Source organism: Neoarius graeffei, chromosome 3 (assembly GCF_027579695.1).
Source record: "Neoarius graeffei isolate fNeoGra1 chromosome 3, fNeoGra1.pri, whole genome shotgun sequence".
In the NCBI taxonomy this organism is placed as follows: domain Eukaryota; kingdom Metazoa; phylum Chordata; class Actinopteri; order Siluriformes; family Ariidae; genus Neoarius; species Neoarius graeffei.
In genome coordinates this window covers 59,815,701-59,832,773 of record NC_083571.1, presented here as the reverse complement: position 1 = coordinate 59,832,773, position 17,073 = coordinate 59,815,701, and the positions used below count along the sequence as shown (strand labels likewise).

General features: G+C 44.6%; 1 protein-coding gene across 4 annotated transcripts in view; it reads right to left on the bottom strand.

The window, feature by feature from the left end:
- LOC132883430 (receptor-type tyrosine-protein phosphatase delta-like) overlaps window positions 1-9,601 on the bottom strand; it is a 282,219-nt gene extending 272,618 nt beyond the window's left edge. For all 4 annotated transcript variants that reach the window (XM_060917065.1, XM_060917067.1, XM_060917066.1 and 1 more), the window contains exon 1: window positions 9,189-9,601. The gene's annotated coding sequence lies outside the window, so the exon portion shown is untranslated. The remainder of the gene's footprint in view (window positions 1-9,188) is intronic.
- Window positions 9,602-17,073: the final 7,472 nt, after the last annotated feature.

The following is a 17,073-nucleotide window of genomic DNA, read 5'->3' as shown; positions in this document are numbered from 1 at the left end:
AGAGAGAGACGGGGAGGGATTGGGAAATGACCTCGGGCTGGAATCAAACCCGGGTCCCCGGATTTATGGTATGGCGCCTTATCCACCTGAGCCACGACGCCCCCGGGCAACATCATTTCTATCTGAACGATTTTGATCTTTTTGGGCAACTTTTTAAGATCATCCAATCAGAGCGCTAGCAGCGAATCATATGACCACCTGAGAGCTTCTGAAATTTTCAGCAAAGATGGCGGCGTCTCCAGCAGTGGAGCAAAGAAAAAGAGAGACAACTCCTGGTAAGTTCTCATCTCATTATCTCTAGCCGCTTTATCCTGTTCTACAGGGTTGCAGGCGAGCTGGAGCCTATCCCAGCTGACTACGGGCGAAAGGCGGGGTACACCCTGGACAAGTCGCCAGGTCATCACAGGGCTGACACATAGACACAGACAACCATTCACACTCACATTCACACCTACGCTCAATTTAGAGTCACCAGTTAGCCTAACCTGCATGTCTTTGGACTGTGGGGGAAACCGGAGCACCCGGAGGAAACCCACGCGGACACGGGGAGAACATGCAAACTCCACACAGAAAGGCCCTCGCCGGCCACGGGGCTCGAACCCGGACCTTCTTGCTGTGAGGCGACAGCGCTAACCACTACACCACCGTGCCGCCCCCTCCTGGTAAGTTGTTATGTGTAAATTTACCTCAGCAAATGCTCAGAAAGCCAGCAGACGTCTACTTTTATGTGCTCAGGTTGTAATTAAGACATCGATATTTTTTTTTTCAGCTAAGTGTAAACTGCTGTTAGCTAACCACCGTTTCACAGAGACTGAATGGGATTTCGCTAACTAGTGGTGGTTTTTGCTAACATAGTTAGCTGAAAGTTATCGCTAGCTATTTAGGGATAATGTTCGCTCTCTTGCATCAAGTTAAAAGTGATGGGCAGCTCAAGGTTTGGGGTTTTTTTGTTTGGTTTTTTTGGGGAGGGGGGTTGTGAGTTGTAATAGAGATTGTCTAATTTATCATCACTGATATTTCAGTGTCCATCTTTGTGCTGTCTGTCTCCCTGGCAATAAATCTGCTCTTATCTGATCGGTTGTTACCAATTGTCTGTTGCCTTAATTAGTTGCCCTGTGTCTCACCTGGTTACCCGTCGCTGGCAACACTGCCCAAAAAGTCATCCCGTGTATCACCACCTTGAAATTCTTGGTTTGAATCTGATTTGACATTGGATTTTCTGATGTGATCCACAAATGCTCTTGCAGATATATGGAATCAATTTTGTGCCAAAATGTTCATGCAATACTTTTGAAATATCAAACAAAAACGACAAATCAAAATACAAAAAAACAAAAAAAGTCAATTTTTTTAGTCTGGCAAACAAAGTATTCGTGTAATCATGCAAAATATCAGTCTATTACTCTTCAGAAACCTTTTATTTTTGTTCCACGTCTTTCTCAGTTTTGTTTGACGTAATTTATTTTGGTTGCGATTCCAGCTTTCTCGTTTGCGCTCCCTGACTTTTTGCTTGCAGTTTTGGCACAAACTTCCCGTGTGGGTGGGCTGTCCAGGAACGCATTCCCATTGGCTAACTTGTGTTTGACTGGCAGCTACGCTCAGCCATTCCCCGGAGGCTGTTGCGTCCATTCCCTACTCGGATTCTGGCGGACTGTTTGACGAGTGACCGATCCATTGACGGTAAACAAGGATCGAGTGGACTTCAGTGGCGACTATGATATTGACTTTACACTTTGTTGAATTAATTCAATATCATAGTCGCCACTGAAGTCCACTCGATCCTTGTTTACCGTCAATGGATCGGTCACTCGTCAAACAGTCCGCCAGAATCCGAGTAGGAAACGGCCGCAACAGCCTCCGGGGAATGGCTGAGCGTAGCTGTCAGTCAAACACAAGTTAGCCAATGGGAATGCATTCCTGGACAGCCCACCCACACGGGAAGTTTGTGCCAAAACTGCAGGCAAAAAGTCAGGCAGCGCAAACGAGAAAGCTGGAATCGCAACCAAAATAAATTACGCCAAACAAAACTGAGAAAGACGAGGAACAAAAATAAAAGGTTTCTGAAGAGTAATAGACTGATATTTTGCACAATTACACGAATAATTTGTATGCTAGTCTAAAAAAATTGACTTTTTTTTTTGTATTTTGATTTGTCGTTTTTGTTTGATATTTCAAAAGTATTGTATGAACATTTTGGCACAAAATTGATTCCATACAGATAAACCTAAGGCATCAAAATTGCATCTATCACATCACTGACAACAATGGGGGTTTCACATCACTTGGAAAAAGGGGTTTTGAGAGAACATGATCAGATGTGCGATGAGTATGAGGTATCAGCTGATCCTCAGAGCTTTGACGTCAGTAGAACCGGAACATTTGGTCATTTTAAAACCCAAAATATCCACCAAAAGCATTCATGGATCTCTCATGGCTCCGCCCCGTCTGCCATGTAAATCCGCATGTGACTACTGAGTGCCCCAAAGTTCCCCGATTCATCATCATTCAGCGCGTCTTTGTGCACATTTCCCCGCGTCTCCCTGTTCACAGATTCGCACAAAAAAACGACAGAATTTCCCTCAGCCTCGGGCTGACCTGAAATGACCAACGCTATTCACTCCATCCACATTATTCCTTTCACTCTGTCATCAGGTCATTAAAGCGGGCTGCCTCTTCCTTCATCACTCCTTCCTTTTTGGTTTCATGATTGTTTTATCTCATGCGAATCATTCCACGGTCGTTCAATTCCTTCGTCATTTCTTACCCAAATCTCTCATTCTCTTCGTTCTCTCTTCTTATTTTAGTCTCCGTTCCTTCATTCCTGTTTCCAGCCACAAATGGCTGCAGGCGTTTGGCAGCTGGTACGCTGGCCGAAATGCGACACTGTCTGTTCCAACAGCTGATGTGTGAGAGAGAGAGAGAGAGAGAGAGAGAGAGAGAGAGAGAGACAAAGAGAGAGACAGACAGAGAGAGAGACAATCAGACAGACAAAGAGAGAGAGTGACAGAGAGAGAGAGATCCTAACGTTCAGCTTCTCTCAAAACCCGTCTACATTCTTTACCATGATATGATGTGAGGAATAAAGGAGAGGGTGAAGATTAAAACAAAGAAACCCATCTTTCTGCCACTGAGATGGAGGGATGCATTCAATAACTAATGCTGCTTAAGAGAGAGAGAGACACAGAGAGAGAGAGAGATGAGAGGATCATTTATGGCAACAGGAGCAGTGAACATGTTATGATCAATACACGTGTTGCTTTGTTTTTGTTGCTTTTGCTTTTCTTTGCTTTTATTTTTGCACTATATTGCCTTTACTTCTTCCGCCTATTTATTTATTTATTTATTTGTAATTAGCATTCATGGTGGACAGCAAACTAAGAATTTCATTGTGCAAGTGGACACATCCTTACTGTGCATATCACAATAAACACTTTGAACTTGGGGCGGCACGGTGGTGTAGTGGTTAGCGCTTTCGCCTCACAGCAAGAAGGTCCGGGTTCGAGCCCCGTGGCCGGCGAGGGCCTTTCTGTGTGGAGTTTGCATGTTCTCCCTGTGTCCGCGTGGGTTTCCTCCGGGTGCTCCGGTTTCCCCCACAGTCCAAAGACATGCAGGTTAGGTTAACTGGTGACTCTAAATTGACCGTAGGTGTGAGTGTGAGTGTGAATGGTTGTCTGTGTCTATGTGTCAGCCCTGTGATGACCTGGCGACTTGTCCAGGGTGTACCCCGCCTTTCGCCCGCAGTCAGCTGGGATAGGCTCTAGCTTGCCTGCGACCCTGTAGAAGGATAAAGCGGCTAGAGATAATGAGATGAGATGAGATGAGACTTTGAACTTGAACGTGTAAGCACCAGCCATGGGGATGTCTACGTACATATCAGAAAAAGATAGACAAAAGAGAGACAGAGAGAGGGATAGACAGGAGGAAGGAAAGACAAGAGAAAGAGTTTGAGAGAAAGGAAGCAAATGAATGACAGAATGATAATAAATTAAGTAAGTAAAGTGAATGACTGAGAGGAGAGAGAGGAGAAAAAGTAGAAAGTGCAGGAGAGGGATAGAAGGAAAAAGAAGGATAGACGATGGTTTATGAAGTGAAGGAAAAGTTTTTCTTCTTCCTGTGGTGTTGCTCTATTACCCTGACATTCCACTGCAGTGAGTCGCACTGCCACAAACACCCCACTGTTTCATTAGCATTGTGTTTGTGTCGTGTGTTCGTCTTTAGTGTCTTTAGCATTTCCCTCTGATGCCGCAGTGACTCAGTGGAGGAGCGTGAGGCCGAGGTTGTGGGTTTGCAGGCGCCACTATGTGTGTGTGTGTGTGTGTGTGTGTGTGTGTGTGTGTGTGTGTGTGTGTGTGCATGCAGTCACGGCTCATTTTTCCAAATGACGGGTTTGTAGGGTTTGGTGTTTGTGTGGGCTGAGTCCAACTCACACTCTCACACGCTACAGGACAAAAAGTGCGACAGCCTGGGAAAAGCTTTTCACACGGGGAAATGATCAGAAAACACGGAAAAACACAATACAGCTCTCAAAAAACATTCTGCCTTTTATACTTCTGTGAAAAGTGACGTGAGGAGTGAAAGCACACAGGCATCAAACTGCAGCCCACCCACTACTCTAGCAAATGGACTGACACACACACACACACACACACACACACACACACACACACCTGACTGACACGCACACTGTATTGACAGATCTGACTGACATCTGGCTGAAACACACAGGACACACTGTACTGATAGAAACCTGACTGACACACACCTGACTGACACACACCTAACACACTCCTGACTGACACACACCTAACACACTCCTGACTGACACACACCTAACACACTCCTGACTGACACACACCTAACACACACCTGACTGACACACACCTAACACACACCTGACTGACACACACCTAACACACATTGGACTGACAGAAACCTGACTGACACACCTAACACACTCCTGACTGACACACACTATACTGACACACACCTGACTGAAACACACCTGACACACATTCTACTGATAGAAACCTGATGGACACACACCTGACTGACACACACCTGACACACATTGTACTGACACAGACCTGACACACACTGTACTGACAGAAACCTAACTGACACACATTGTACTGACACAGACCTGACACACACTGTACTGACACACACCTGACTGACACACATTGTACTGACAGAAACCTGACTGACACACACTGTATTGACTCATCTGACTGACATCTGGCTGACATACACCTGACACACTGTACTGACAGAAACCTGACTGACACACACCTGACACACTGTACTGACACACACCTGACTGACACACACTGTATTGACACATCTGACTGACATCTGGCTGACATACACCTGACACACTGTACTGACAGAAACCTGACTGACACACACCTGACTGACACACACTGTATTGACACATCTGACTGACACACACTGTACTGACAGAAACCTGACTGACACACACCTGACACACACCTGACTGACACACACTGTATTGACACATCTGACTGACATCTGGCTGACATACACCTGACACACTGTACTGACAGAAACCTGACTGACACACACCTGACACATACACTGTCTTGACACATTTGGCTGACACACACCGGACACACATTGTACTGACAGTGATACACACCTGACCGACACACACCTGACACACACTGTACTGACAGAAACCTGACTGATACACACCTGATTGACACATACCTGACTGACACACACACTGTATTGATACATATGACTGACACCTGACTGACACACACGGGACACACACTGTACTGACAGAAACCTGACTGACACACACCTGACTAACACACACCTGACACACCTGACTGATACACACTGTACTGATACACATCAGACTGACACACACCTGACTGACACACACAATGTTCTGACACAAATCTGACAGACACAAACCTGAGTGACACACACCCTGTACTGACACACAACCAACTGACACACACACACACACACACACACGTCCTGACACACACCTGACACAAATTGGACTGACACACACTTGACTCAAACTGTACTGACACACACCTGACTGACACACACTGAACGAGACTTTTGAGAGAGAGAGAGAGAGAGAGAGAGAGAGAGAGAGAGAGAGCTGCAGTCTATGTTCATGTCATTAGTGAGTGACTGATGGATGGATGGATGGTTTGCTGGCACACTTGATGGAGGAGGGTATAATGAGGACAAGACTAATAATAATGTCTTCAAATCTTCCTCGGAAATATGACTGACTGATTGATCGTGTGTGTGTGTGTGTGTGTGCGTGCGTGCGTACTGAGCCGTAATCCTGATATCTGCACAGACAAGAGAAGGGAAAGTGCTCTTGGTCGTCTCAGCGTCTTCAGCAGGATTGAAAATCAACGTTGTTTCCATGGCGTTAACTGCAGCGTGTCAGAGTGAGGCGCTGAGTGTGGACTGTTCGAACCCGAGCGCCTGTAAAAGTGCACACGGCACGCAAGCTTAAGTGACCTGGAGCCAACAGGGTGGAAGTGCTGACAGAATGCAAACTGGAGAATGCTCTACTGTTCTCCACACACACACACGTTTACAGAGCACTTAGGTCCCATTTTTAACACCTCACTGCACTATGCAGTTATTGGTCCCTTCTCAGCAGAGAAATATGGAGAGAGAGAGAGAGAGATGAGTGGAGAGAAAGAATGAGTGAGACCCTCAGAGAGAGTTTTACAGTGTAGCTCCGCCCCTTCAGTGTTTCCCCACTGAGAGGGAGAACATACAGCGTTCTTCCAGCATAAAACCCTGAACTTGCACTGTACCTGTAACTCTCTCTCCCGTCATCACTCTCTCTGTTTAACACCGATCACACTGATGGAATCACAGTAACAGCAACACGTCATATATACACACACACACACACACACACCTCACGCTTTCGCGCGCACACTATCGAGTGCACTGTGAGCCAACAGGTCTGTATTTCAGCAGGTGCAGGTACAGTGCCAGATACAGCTGCTGTGAGTGAGCTGAAAGAGAAGTGCAACACTGACACCGACACCACCAAAATAACTGTCAGAGCAACGCGACGCGACGCAATCTTCACAACCACAATCGCTCATCTGAACGGGCATCAGGAGGGACAGAGACCCCCAGTGGCCCCATGACAGACAAGGCATAGAGTGAGATGGGGGAGGGAGGGGGAGAGGCTGGAAAAAAAAAGGTGGGCTGAGAAGAATGAGACCACAATGAAAGAAATAAAAATGCAGGGGGGAAAAAGGGAAAAAGGAAAAAAGAAGCAGGGCGCAATGAGCAGCACAATACAGCACAGAGAAAAAAAAAGGAAAAGAGTAATACAGGAGGAAAAGAGAGAAGAGTAAAGCAGGGGAAAAAACAGGAAAAAAAACTGGTGAGGAATAAGACAACAGACCTTAAAAAAGAGAAAGAAAGAAAAGAACCAGGAGCAGTGAGTTGCCTGAGGTTAAAAAATCAACCCAAAAGAGCGAGAACAAAAAGCAAGAGAGAAAGAAGAAAAGAAGTACAGGGAGAAGAAAATATAAATCACACACACACACACACACACACACTGAAACAAATAGAAGCAAATATGAACTCAGAGAAGAATAAGATGATGGAGTGAAAAGAAAACAAAAGACAGGAAGAAAATAAACAGCGATCAAATCAATATTTCAGTTAAATATTTGTGTATAATGTGAATGTACATCTTCAGTATTCAAGATTTCATATAACAGTGAAGGAAACACACACACACACAAATGAGACGGGCAGAGTGTGTGTGGCAGAGTGTGTGTCTATGATAACCCTCTTTAACACATTTAACCCTTGACCTCTAAAAGCCCAGACTGTCTGATACATCATAAAGCCGTGCACGTTCCCTCTCTCCCGCTCTCTCTCTGGAGTAATGGTATAACAGTGGTGCATATATGGTATACAGTGGTGTATATATGGTATAACAGTGGTGTATATATGGTATACAGTGGTGCATATATGGTATACAGTGGTGCATATATGGTATACAGTGGTGTATATATGGTATACAGTGGTGCATATATGGTATAACAGTGGTGTATATATAGTATAACAGTGGTGTATACCAGTATGGTATACAGTGGTGTATATATGGTATACAGTGGTGCATATATGGTATAACAGTGGTGTACATCTGGTATACAGTGGTGCATATATGGTATAACAGTGGTGTATATATAGTATACAGTGGTGCATATATGGTATACAGTGGTGTATATATGGTATAACAGTGGTGTATACCAGTATGGTATACAGTGGTGTATATATGGTATACAGTGGTGCATATATGGTATAACAGTGGTGTATATATGGTATGCAGTGGTGCATATATGGTATATGGTGGTGCATATATGGTATAACAGTGGTGTATATATGGTATAACAGTGGTGTATATATGGTATAACAGTGGTGCATATCTGGTATAACAGTGGTGTATATCTGGTATACAGTGGTGTATATATGGTATAACTGGTGTATATATGGTATACAGTGGTGTATATATGGTGTATAACCTCAAACACCTTCGATATACTCAAAATAAATCTTCATATCCGTTACACAGGAATACACACATTTATTGTTCGTGCATCTGAAAGACCCTACCGTGTGTGTGTGTGTGTGTGTGTGTGTGTGTGTGTGTGTGTCTATAGTGTGTGTGTATTTAACAGTGGACTTAAGCTATTGCTTCATGTGTTATAATTATACAGTTCTGTGCTCATGCTCTTATATCTTATATCATATCTTATATGGGATGTGATATAAGTACAGCCTACATCTACAGACATACAGTCAGTATGTGCATTATTCTATTAAATACATCACACACACACACACACACACACACACACACACACAATATTAAAGCATCTTACAGGCTACATGTACAGCGCGCGCACACACACACACGCGCGCGCGCGCCAGTGCTCGAATAACGCACTGCATGAAAAGCCGAAATTGTCGCGCGCGCAGCCTGCAACCCCGCGAGCACACAGCGAAGAGCGCGCGCACACAAACCCTAAAGCCCCGACACCTTTACACACACGCGCGCGCGCGCGCGCTAAAATCCCGCTCCGCACGCGCCAGGAGCGCTCTAAAAAGTTGCGCAAACCCCCACAAACAAACAAACAAACAAACAAACAAACCGTGTCATCCTGCTGCTCCTCCTGACCCAGTGCGCGCGCGGTGAGTCTGATCGCCCGGTCTGTTTCCAAACACAAATCCAATCAGTGTGTGGAGAGCGTGCGCGTATCCAGCGCGTGCACCGCGCGCCTCCAGCCGTCTCCTGTGCTCGCGCGCAGACTCCGGCTCCCGCTCCGAGAGTTGATCAACTTTGTGCTGAGCTTCCGCTTCCTCACCGCTCCGTATCTGACAGCAGCTGCCGTTCAGCACGCGCGCAGGCAGAGCGCGACCCCGGCTCGCGGTGCAGTGCAGCAGTACAGTCCGGTCTCCCGCGCGCGCCTTCACCTCCTCATCATAGCGAGCGCGGAGAAAGACTGAGCGCGTGCAGTGTGCGCGGACCGAGTCTCTCTCTCTCCGTCTCTCTCTCTCTCTCTCTCTCTCTCTCTCTGTGCTGAGAGTCTACAATTCCGACTGCACGAGAGAGAGAGCGCTCGAGCCTGGGAAACCGAGGAAGGGTGACGTCACTCACCGGAATAAACTTTTTTTTAGCAAAAAATGAAAAAGAATACAAAGAATTGGCTTGCGTGCAATTATTATTATGATGATGATGATTATTAATGTGCTAGAATTGTGTGTGTATGTTCTTGTACTTCTATCTTTGTCGGGACCCTCATTGACATATTACATTCCCTAGCCCCTTACTCTAAACTTAACCATCATAACTAAATGCCTTGCCTCAACCTCACCCCTTATCCTAACCCTAACCTAGACCTCATTCTAACCTGATCTCTAAAACTAAGTCTTCACCTTCAAACAGCCCTTTGGAGAAATGAGGACCAGCCAAAATGCCCTCACTTCCCAAAAATGTCCTGTGTTGGGGGGAAAAAAAACATATTCCCAGGCTCAAGTACACTCTCTCTCTGTCGTACTTCTATCTTTTTGGGGACACTCATTCACAATGCATTCCCCAGCCCCTTATCCTCACCTTAACCATTATAACTAAATGTCTTACCCCAATCCCACCCCTTTCCTCAACCTCACCCCTTACTCCAATCCCACCCCTTACTCCAATCCCACCCCTTACTGTACCTCAACCTCACCCCTTATCCTAACCCTAACCTAGACCTCATTCTAACCTGATCTCTAAAACTAAGTCTTCACCTTCAAACAGCCCTTTGGAGAAATGAGGACCAGCCAAAATGCCCTCACTTCCCAAAAATGTCCTGTGTTGGGGGGGAAAAAAAACATATTCCCAGGCTCAAGTACACTCTCTCTCTGTCGTACTTCTATCTTTTTGGGGACACTCATTCACAATGCATTCCCCAGCCCCTTATCCTCACCTTAACCATTATAACTAAATGCCTTACCTCAATCCCACCCCTTTCCTCAACCTCACCCCTTACTCCAATTCCACACCTTGCCTCAACCTCACCCCTTACTCCAATCCCACCCCTTACCTCAACCTCACCCCTTACTCCAATCCCACCCCTTACTGTACCTCAACCTCACCCCTTATCCTAACCCTAACCTAGACCTCATTCTAACCTGATCCCTAAAACTAAGTCTTAACCCTCAAACAGCCCTTTGGAGAAATGAGGACCAGCTAAAATACCCTCACTTCCCAAAAATGTCCTGTGTATTAAAAAAAAATAAATAAACATATTCCCAGCCTCGGGCGGCACGGTGGTGTAGTGGTTAGCGCTGTCGCCTCACAGCAAGAAGGTCCTGGGTTCGAGCCCCGGGGCCGGCGAGGGCCTTTCTGTGTGGAGTTTGCATGTTCTCCCCGTGTCCGCGTGGGTTTCCTCCGGGTGCTCCGGTTTCCCCCACAGTCCAAAGACATGCAGGTTAGGTTAACTGATGACTCTAAATTGACCGTAGGTGTGAATGTGAGTGTGAATGGTTGTCTGTGTCTATGTGTCAGCCCTGTGATGACCTGGCGACTTGTCCAGGGTGTACCCCGCCTTTCGCCCGTAGTCAGCTGGGATAGGCTCCAGCTTGCCTGCGACCCTGTAGAAGGATAAAGGGGCTAGAGATAATGAGATGAGATGAGATTCCCAGCCTCAATTGAGGTTTTTCACCCATGTGACCAAGTCATGTGATGCATCGTTAGGCTGCCATTTTGGACGTCACGGCATGAATCAGTTTGAATGCGAGGAAGGCGACAAACGAAAAACATAAAAGAAAAAGGAGCGAGATGCAGAAAACACCTTCACTATCCAGCGACGTAGGGCATTTACAGGGCGAGCAGAGGGAGAGGTATTTGCAAAAATTGAGGTTAGCAGGCTTAGAGAACGACGTTTACCTGCTTCCACCAGGATTGTTCACTGACGTACGGAAGTACACGAAGCCCTCGTCTTTACCTGACTTCGGCCCACATGATCTGTATACCTATGTCATTAAAAACCCATCGCCATACACAGGTATTGATCTGAAAGCGTATAAGAGTTTGGATGCCTACAAATATTTTGTGTCAGGCTGGGTAACATGCCTACATCAGCGGGTCGTCCCTGGAGCCGGTGGTCGCCATCTTATTACAGCTAAGGTTTGTTCACATTTTCATTTACTTTCGGTCCTCAGGATAAACAAAATGTTATTAAATGTCATTGAAATAACTTCTTAGTCTGTTGAGACATGGCCCGTTATAAATTTGCTGTTACCAGGCAATGACCAAGAACTGTATTATTAGGGTCGGTGTCTGTGTTGTAGCAGTGTACTAGCAGCTAGCTGTTAGCACTAGCTAATGTCAACAACATAGTAGCTAGTATGTTACTGTAGCAATGTTTACGTTCAGTCATTTGGATGACTGTTAAAACCTTTCAGTCTCAAGTTTTTCCTTTACTGTATTTACTAGTTTACTGTAATTATGATCCGGCAGCTATTTACACCGGATCCGGTGTAAATAGCTGCCGGAGCGCGCTCCGGCTTGCTCCCCCTCAAATTAAGCAGCGCTCTCCGGCTTGCTCCCGGAGTGCTCCGGCCGAGGTTCCGGAGCGCGCTCTGGCTTGCTCCCCCTCAAATTAAGCAGCACGCTCCGGCTTGCTCCTGCAGCACGCTGCTTAATTTGAGGGGGAGCAAGCCGGAGCGCGCTCCGGAACCTCGGCCGGAGCACTCTGGGAGCAAGCCGGAGAGCGCTGCTTAATTTGAGGGGGAGCAAGCCGGAGCGCGCTCCGGCAGCTATTTACACCGGATCCGGTGTAAATAGCTGCCGGATCATAATTACAGTAAACTAGTAAATACAGTAAAGGAAAAACTTGAGACTGAAAGGTTTTAACAGTCATCCAAATGACTGAACGTAAACATTGCTACAGTAACATACTAGCTACTATGTTGTTGACATTAGCTAGCTTGACCTTCAAAATGGCAGACACCGGGGCATCACGTGACCCTGTGACATCAGGTGAAATACCTCAATATATAGCAAGTGTACTCTCTCTCTCTCTCTCTCTCTCTCTCTCTCTCTCTCTCTCTCATACTTCTGTCTTTGTGGGGACACTCATTGACAATGCATTCCCCAGCCCCTTATCTTAACCTTAACCATCATACCTAAATGCCTTACCCCAATCCCACCCCTTACCCCAATTCCACCCCTTACCTCAATCTCACCCCTTATCCTAACCCTAACCTAGACCTCATTCTAACCTGATCCTTAAAACTGTCTTCACCTTCAAACAGCCCTTTGGAGAAATGAGGACCAGCCAAAATGTCCTCACTTCCCAAAAATGTCCTGTGTTGGTAAAAAAACATATTCCAGGCCTCAATATATAGCAAGTGCTCTCTCTCTCTCTCTCTCTCTCTCTCTCTCTCTCTCTCTCTCTCGTACTTCTATCTTTGTGGGGACACTCTTTGACAATGCATTCCCCAACCCCTTATCCTAACCTTAACCATCATAACAAAATGTCTTACCCCAATCTCACCCCTTGTCTCAACCTCACCCCTTACCCCAATCCCACCCCTTGACTCAACCTCACTCCTTACTCCAATCCCACCCCTTACCCCAATCCCACCCCTTATCCTAACCCTAACCTAGACCTCATTCTAACCTTATCCCTAAAACATCGGTAAGTCTTCACCTTCAAACAGCCCTTTGGAGAAATGAAGACCAGCCAAAATGTCCTCACTTCCCAAAAATGTCCTGTGCTGGTACAAAACGTATTCTGGGCCTCAATCTATAGCAAGTACTCTCTCTCTCTCTCTCTCTCTCTCTCTCTCTCTCTCTCTCTCGTACTTCTATCTTTGTGGGGACACTTATTAACAATGCATTCCCCAGCCCCTTATCCTAACCTTAACCATCATAACTGAATGCCTTATCCCAATCCCACCCCTTACCTCAACCTTACCCCTTACCTCAACCTCACCCCTTATCCTAACCCTAACTTTGACCTCATTCTAACCTGATCCCTAAAAATAAGTCTTAACCCTCAAAAAGCCCTTTGGAGAAATGAAGACCAGCCAAAATGTCCTCACTTCCCAAAAATGTCCTGTGTTGGTAAAAAAACAACAACAAAAAAACAAACATATTCTGGGCCTCAATATATAGCAAGTACTCTCTCTCTCTCTCTCTCTCTCTCTCATACTTTGTGGGGACACTCATTGACAATGCATTCCCCAGCCCCTTATCCTAACCTTAACCATCATAACTAAATGCCTTACCCCAATCCCACCCCTTTACCTCAACCCCACCCCTTACCTCAACCCCACCCCTTACCCCAACCCAAACCTCGACCTCATTCTAACCTGATCCCTAAAACTAAGTCTTAACCTTCAAACCAGTCAAAATGTCCTCACTTCCCAAAAATGTCCTGCGTTGGTAAAAAACAAACATATTCCGGTCCTCAATACTGAATATAGCAAGTACACACGCACACACAGTGTGTGTGTGTGTGTGTGTGTGTGTGTGTGTGTGTGTGTGTGTGCGCGTGCGCACGTGTTTGCCTGTAGAAAAGGTGTTCTGCTAGGATTCACTTCAGTGGCAGCAGCCCAAAGCTGGTGTTGTAACTTTTGCCCACAGGCCGTAAAATTCTGTTTCAAAATATAACCATTCATCACTGCCCTAGCACAAGCACTCACCCTCATGCATGCACTTACTGACTGATTCACTGACTCACTTACTCACTCACACACACACACACACACACACACACACACACACACACGGTATATCCACACTGAGGATTACTTGATGTATGTGAGACAGCATGTAACAGTTTGAAAGACCCATCATCCTGTGATCATCAGTCAGGAATGCAGCTCCTGTTTCTCATTTCTCCTGAACAATGAACAATAATGAGAGGAAAGACAGGCGTGTTTACAGCTCACTCTCAACACAGACACGTGGCGAGACGTTTTTAACAAAACACTGCATCTCCTAAGTGCATCTTCAGAGAACCACGGTGGAGTTGTTGAACCTCTTTAGATGACAGCTTTTACTGTGTTAAACAGCTGGGAAAAAATACATCTGTTTTATGTAAAAACAACAAAACTTTATTGTCATTGGTGTGTGTGTGTGTGTGTGTTCGTTCCCTGGCGTGTGATTGGATTTACAGTGCTCTCCTAGATCATCTCAGCAGTTTTTGCGACAGTGGTGATGTACTCAGCAGTCCAAACTGATTAAGAGAAGATCAAGGTGTCCATCACTCTCACTAACTCTCACTGTACGCCAGCATCCTCCATTTTATTCTCTTCTACTGCATAGCAAATACTGTATAACACAATTCATCATTCACTCATCTTCAGTAGCAGCTATATCCCGGTCTGGTGGATCCGGAGCCTATCCCAGGAAAACAGAGTGCAAGGCGAGAGAACAATGTGCACCTAAATAGTCATTTATACCTACAATGTACCGTAGGTGAACATCAATCTAGATGCTCAATAAAAAACAGATAAACTACACCTGACATGGATGCTCCCCCAAGCATCCTCAACATCCCATCAATCTATTAACATGCACTTCAGATGAACAGATTGAAGGACCCTTTTTAGGATATAACCCATTCACATTATACATTCATAAACACAGTTTCAGGATGAGTCTGAAGCATACAGTAAATAAAGATGGTTGTGAAATGGTAAAGTGAACATCATATTGGACACTTGAAGCAACTTCATGATGCATTTGTGGAACTGGAGCAGGAACATTTTGCCAAAAAAAAAAAGAAAAATCCCCCCCCGAGTTTTTTCTTGTAAATATACATATTTAATCTCAGAGAATATCTGATTTTTTTCTTGGAAATTTATTACTTTTATCTCAGAAATTCTGATTTTTTTTCTTGGAATATTAGCCCACTCCCCCAGCTCCGTTATTGTTAAACACTATTTTCAGAGTATTTTTGTTGTTGCAAATTTACAACTTTAATCTCAGACATTTTCTGAGATTTTTCTAGCAAATGTATGACTTTATAATCTCTGAGAATATCTGAGAGTTTTTTTTTTCCCCTTTCAGAAATTTATGACTTTAATCTCAGAAATTCTGAGGGTTTTTTTTTCCTTGGAATATTAGCCCACTCCCCCAGCTCCATAAGTATTAAACACTATTTTTCTGAGTGCACACTCTCTCATAGATTTACGATTTTAATCTCAGAGAGTTTCTGAGATTTTCTAGCAAATTTATGACTTTATCATCTCAGAGAATATTTGAGGGTTTTTCCCCATAAATTTACAACTTTAATCTCAGAAATTTTGAGTTATTTCTTGGAATAAAAGCATATTTTAATTTTTATTTTTTGTTGGCCCAAATACACCATTAATGAACTAAGAAAAAAAAAAAACATGAGGAAGGTATGCACAGTGTAGAGTATTGCTTGCATTACCAGTCACACCTGCTAAATATTACAGAGGATTCAAGCAAACTTAAATATCTTTGTCCCGTTATGCTCAGGGTTATGTCAGGCCAAAATCTCTATCATGTCCTGTTCCAGTGGTATAGCTTAAATGCATCCAAAACAAAGTCCCATCGCTTCTGATAGATAGATAGATAGATAGATAGATAGATAGATAGATAGATAGATAGATAGATAGATAGATAGATAGATAGATAGATAAGGCTATAAATTCTGCAGGTGTATATTCAAATACTCTGGGCGCTAGGAATTTCTGTCCATATCCATTTTTTTTTAATTCCACACTTTTTAAAGCTCCACCAAATTCCATATGTATATTTCAATGGAAATATACTACTTGATTTGAAAAACTAGAACCACTGCTTTATCATAATATATTAACAGAACCATTAGACCCTGATAAACATCAATGCCTTATCATTGTTGTCATCCTGAGACACTACTCTGTCCCCGTCTCTCTTGACAGTTCTCGGGCTTTGCTGTCGACTAGACTAATAGCTTTTGTAATGAGGTGCAGTTTGACTGTGATTCAATCAAACGCCTGAACTTTTGTTGCTGCATTCATGCAGAGAGGCTATTCATCAGCCAGAAAAAAAAGGAAAAAAAAAAAGAAAATCCAAATATCTAAATGCAGCCCTTTCCGTAGTCATGAAGCCTACTCCAGGGATTTTAAAGAGAAGGCATCCTGGTCATCAATTGGATGGTTGGATGGTTAAAGAACCAATAAGGGAATGAAGGAAGCAACAAACAAACAAATGAAAGAATAAACAGACAACTCAACCAATAAGCCCACAAAGAAATGATGGAAGAAATGAGCAAAAAAAACAAAACAAATGAAAGAATGGCCAGATGAACCAACCAATCAAATGACCAACGAACAAACAAATCTCATCTCATTATCTCTAGCCGCTTTATCCTGTTCTACAGGGTCGCAGGCAAGCTGGAGCCTATCCCAGCTGACTATGGGCGAAAGGCGGGGTACACCCTGGACAAGTCGCCAGGTCTTCACAGGGCTGACACATAGACACAGACAACCATTCACACTCACATTCACACCTACAGTCAATTTAGA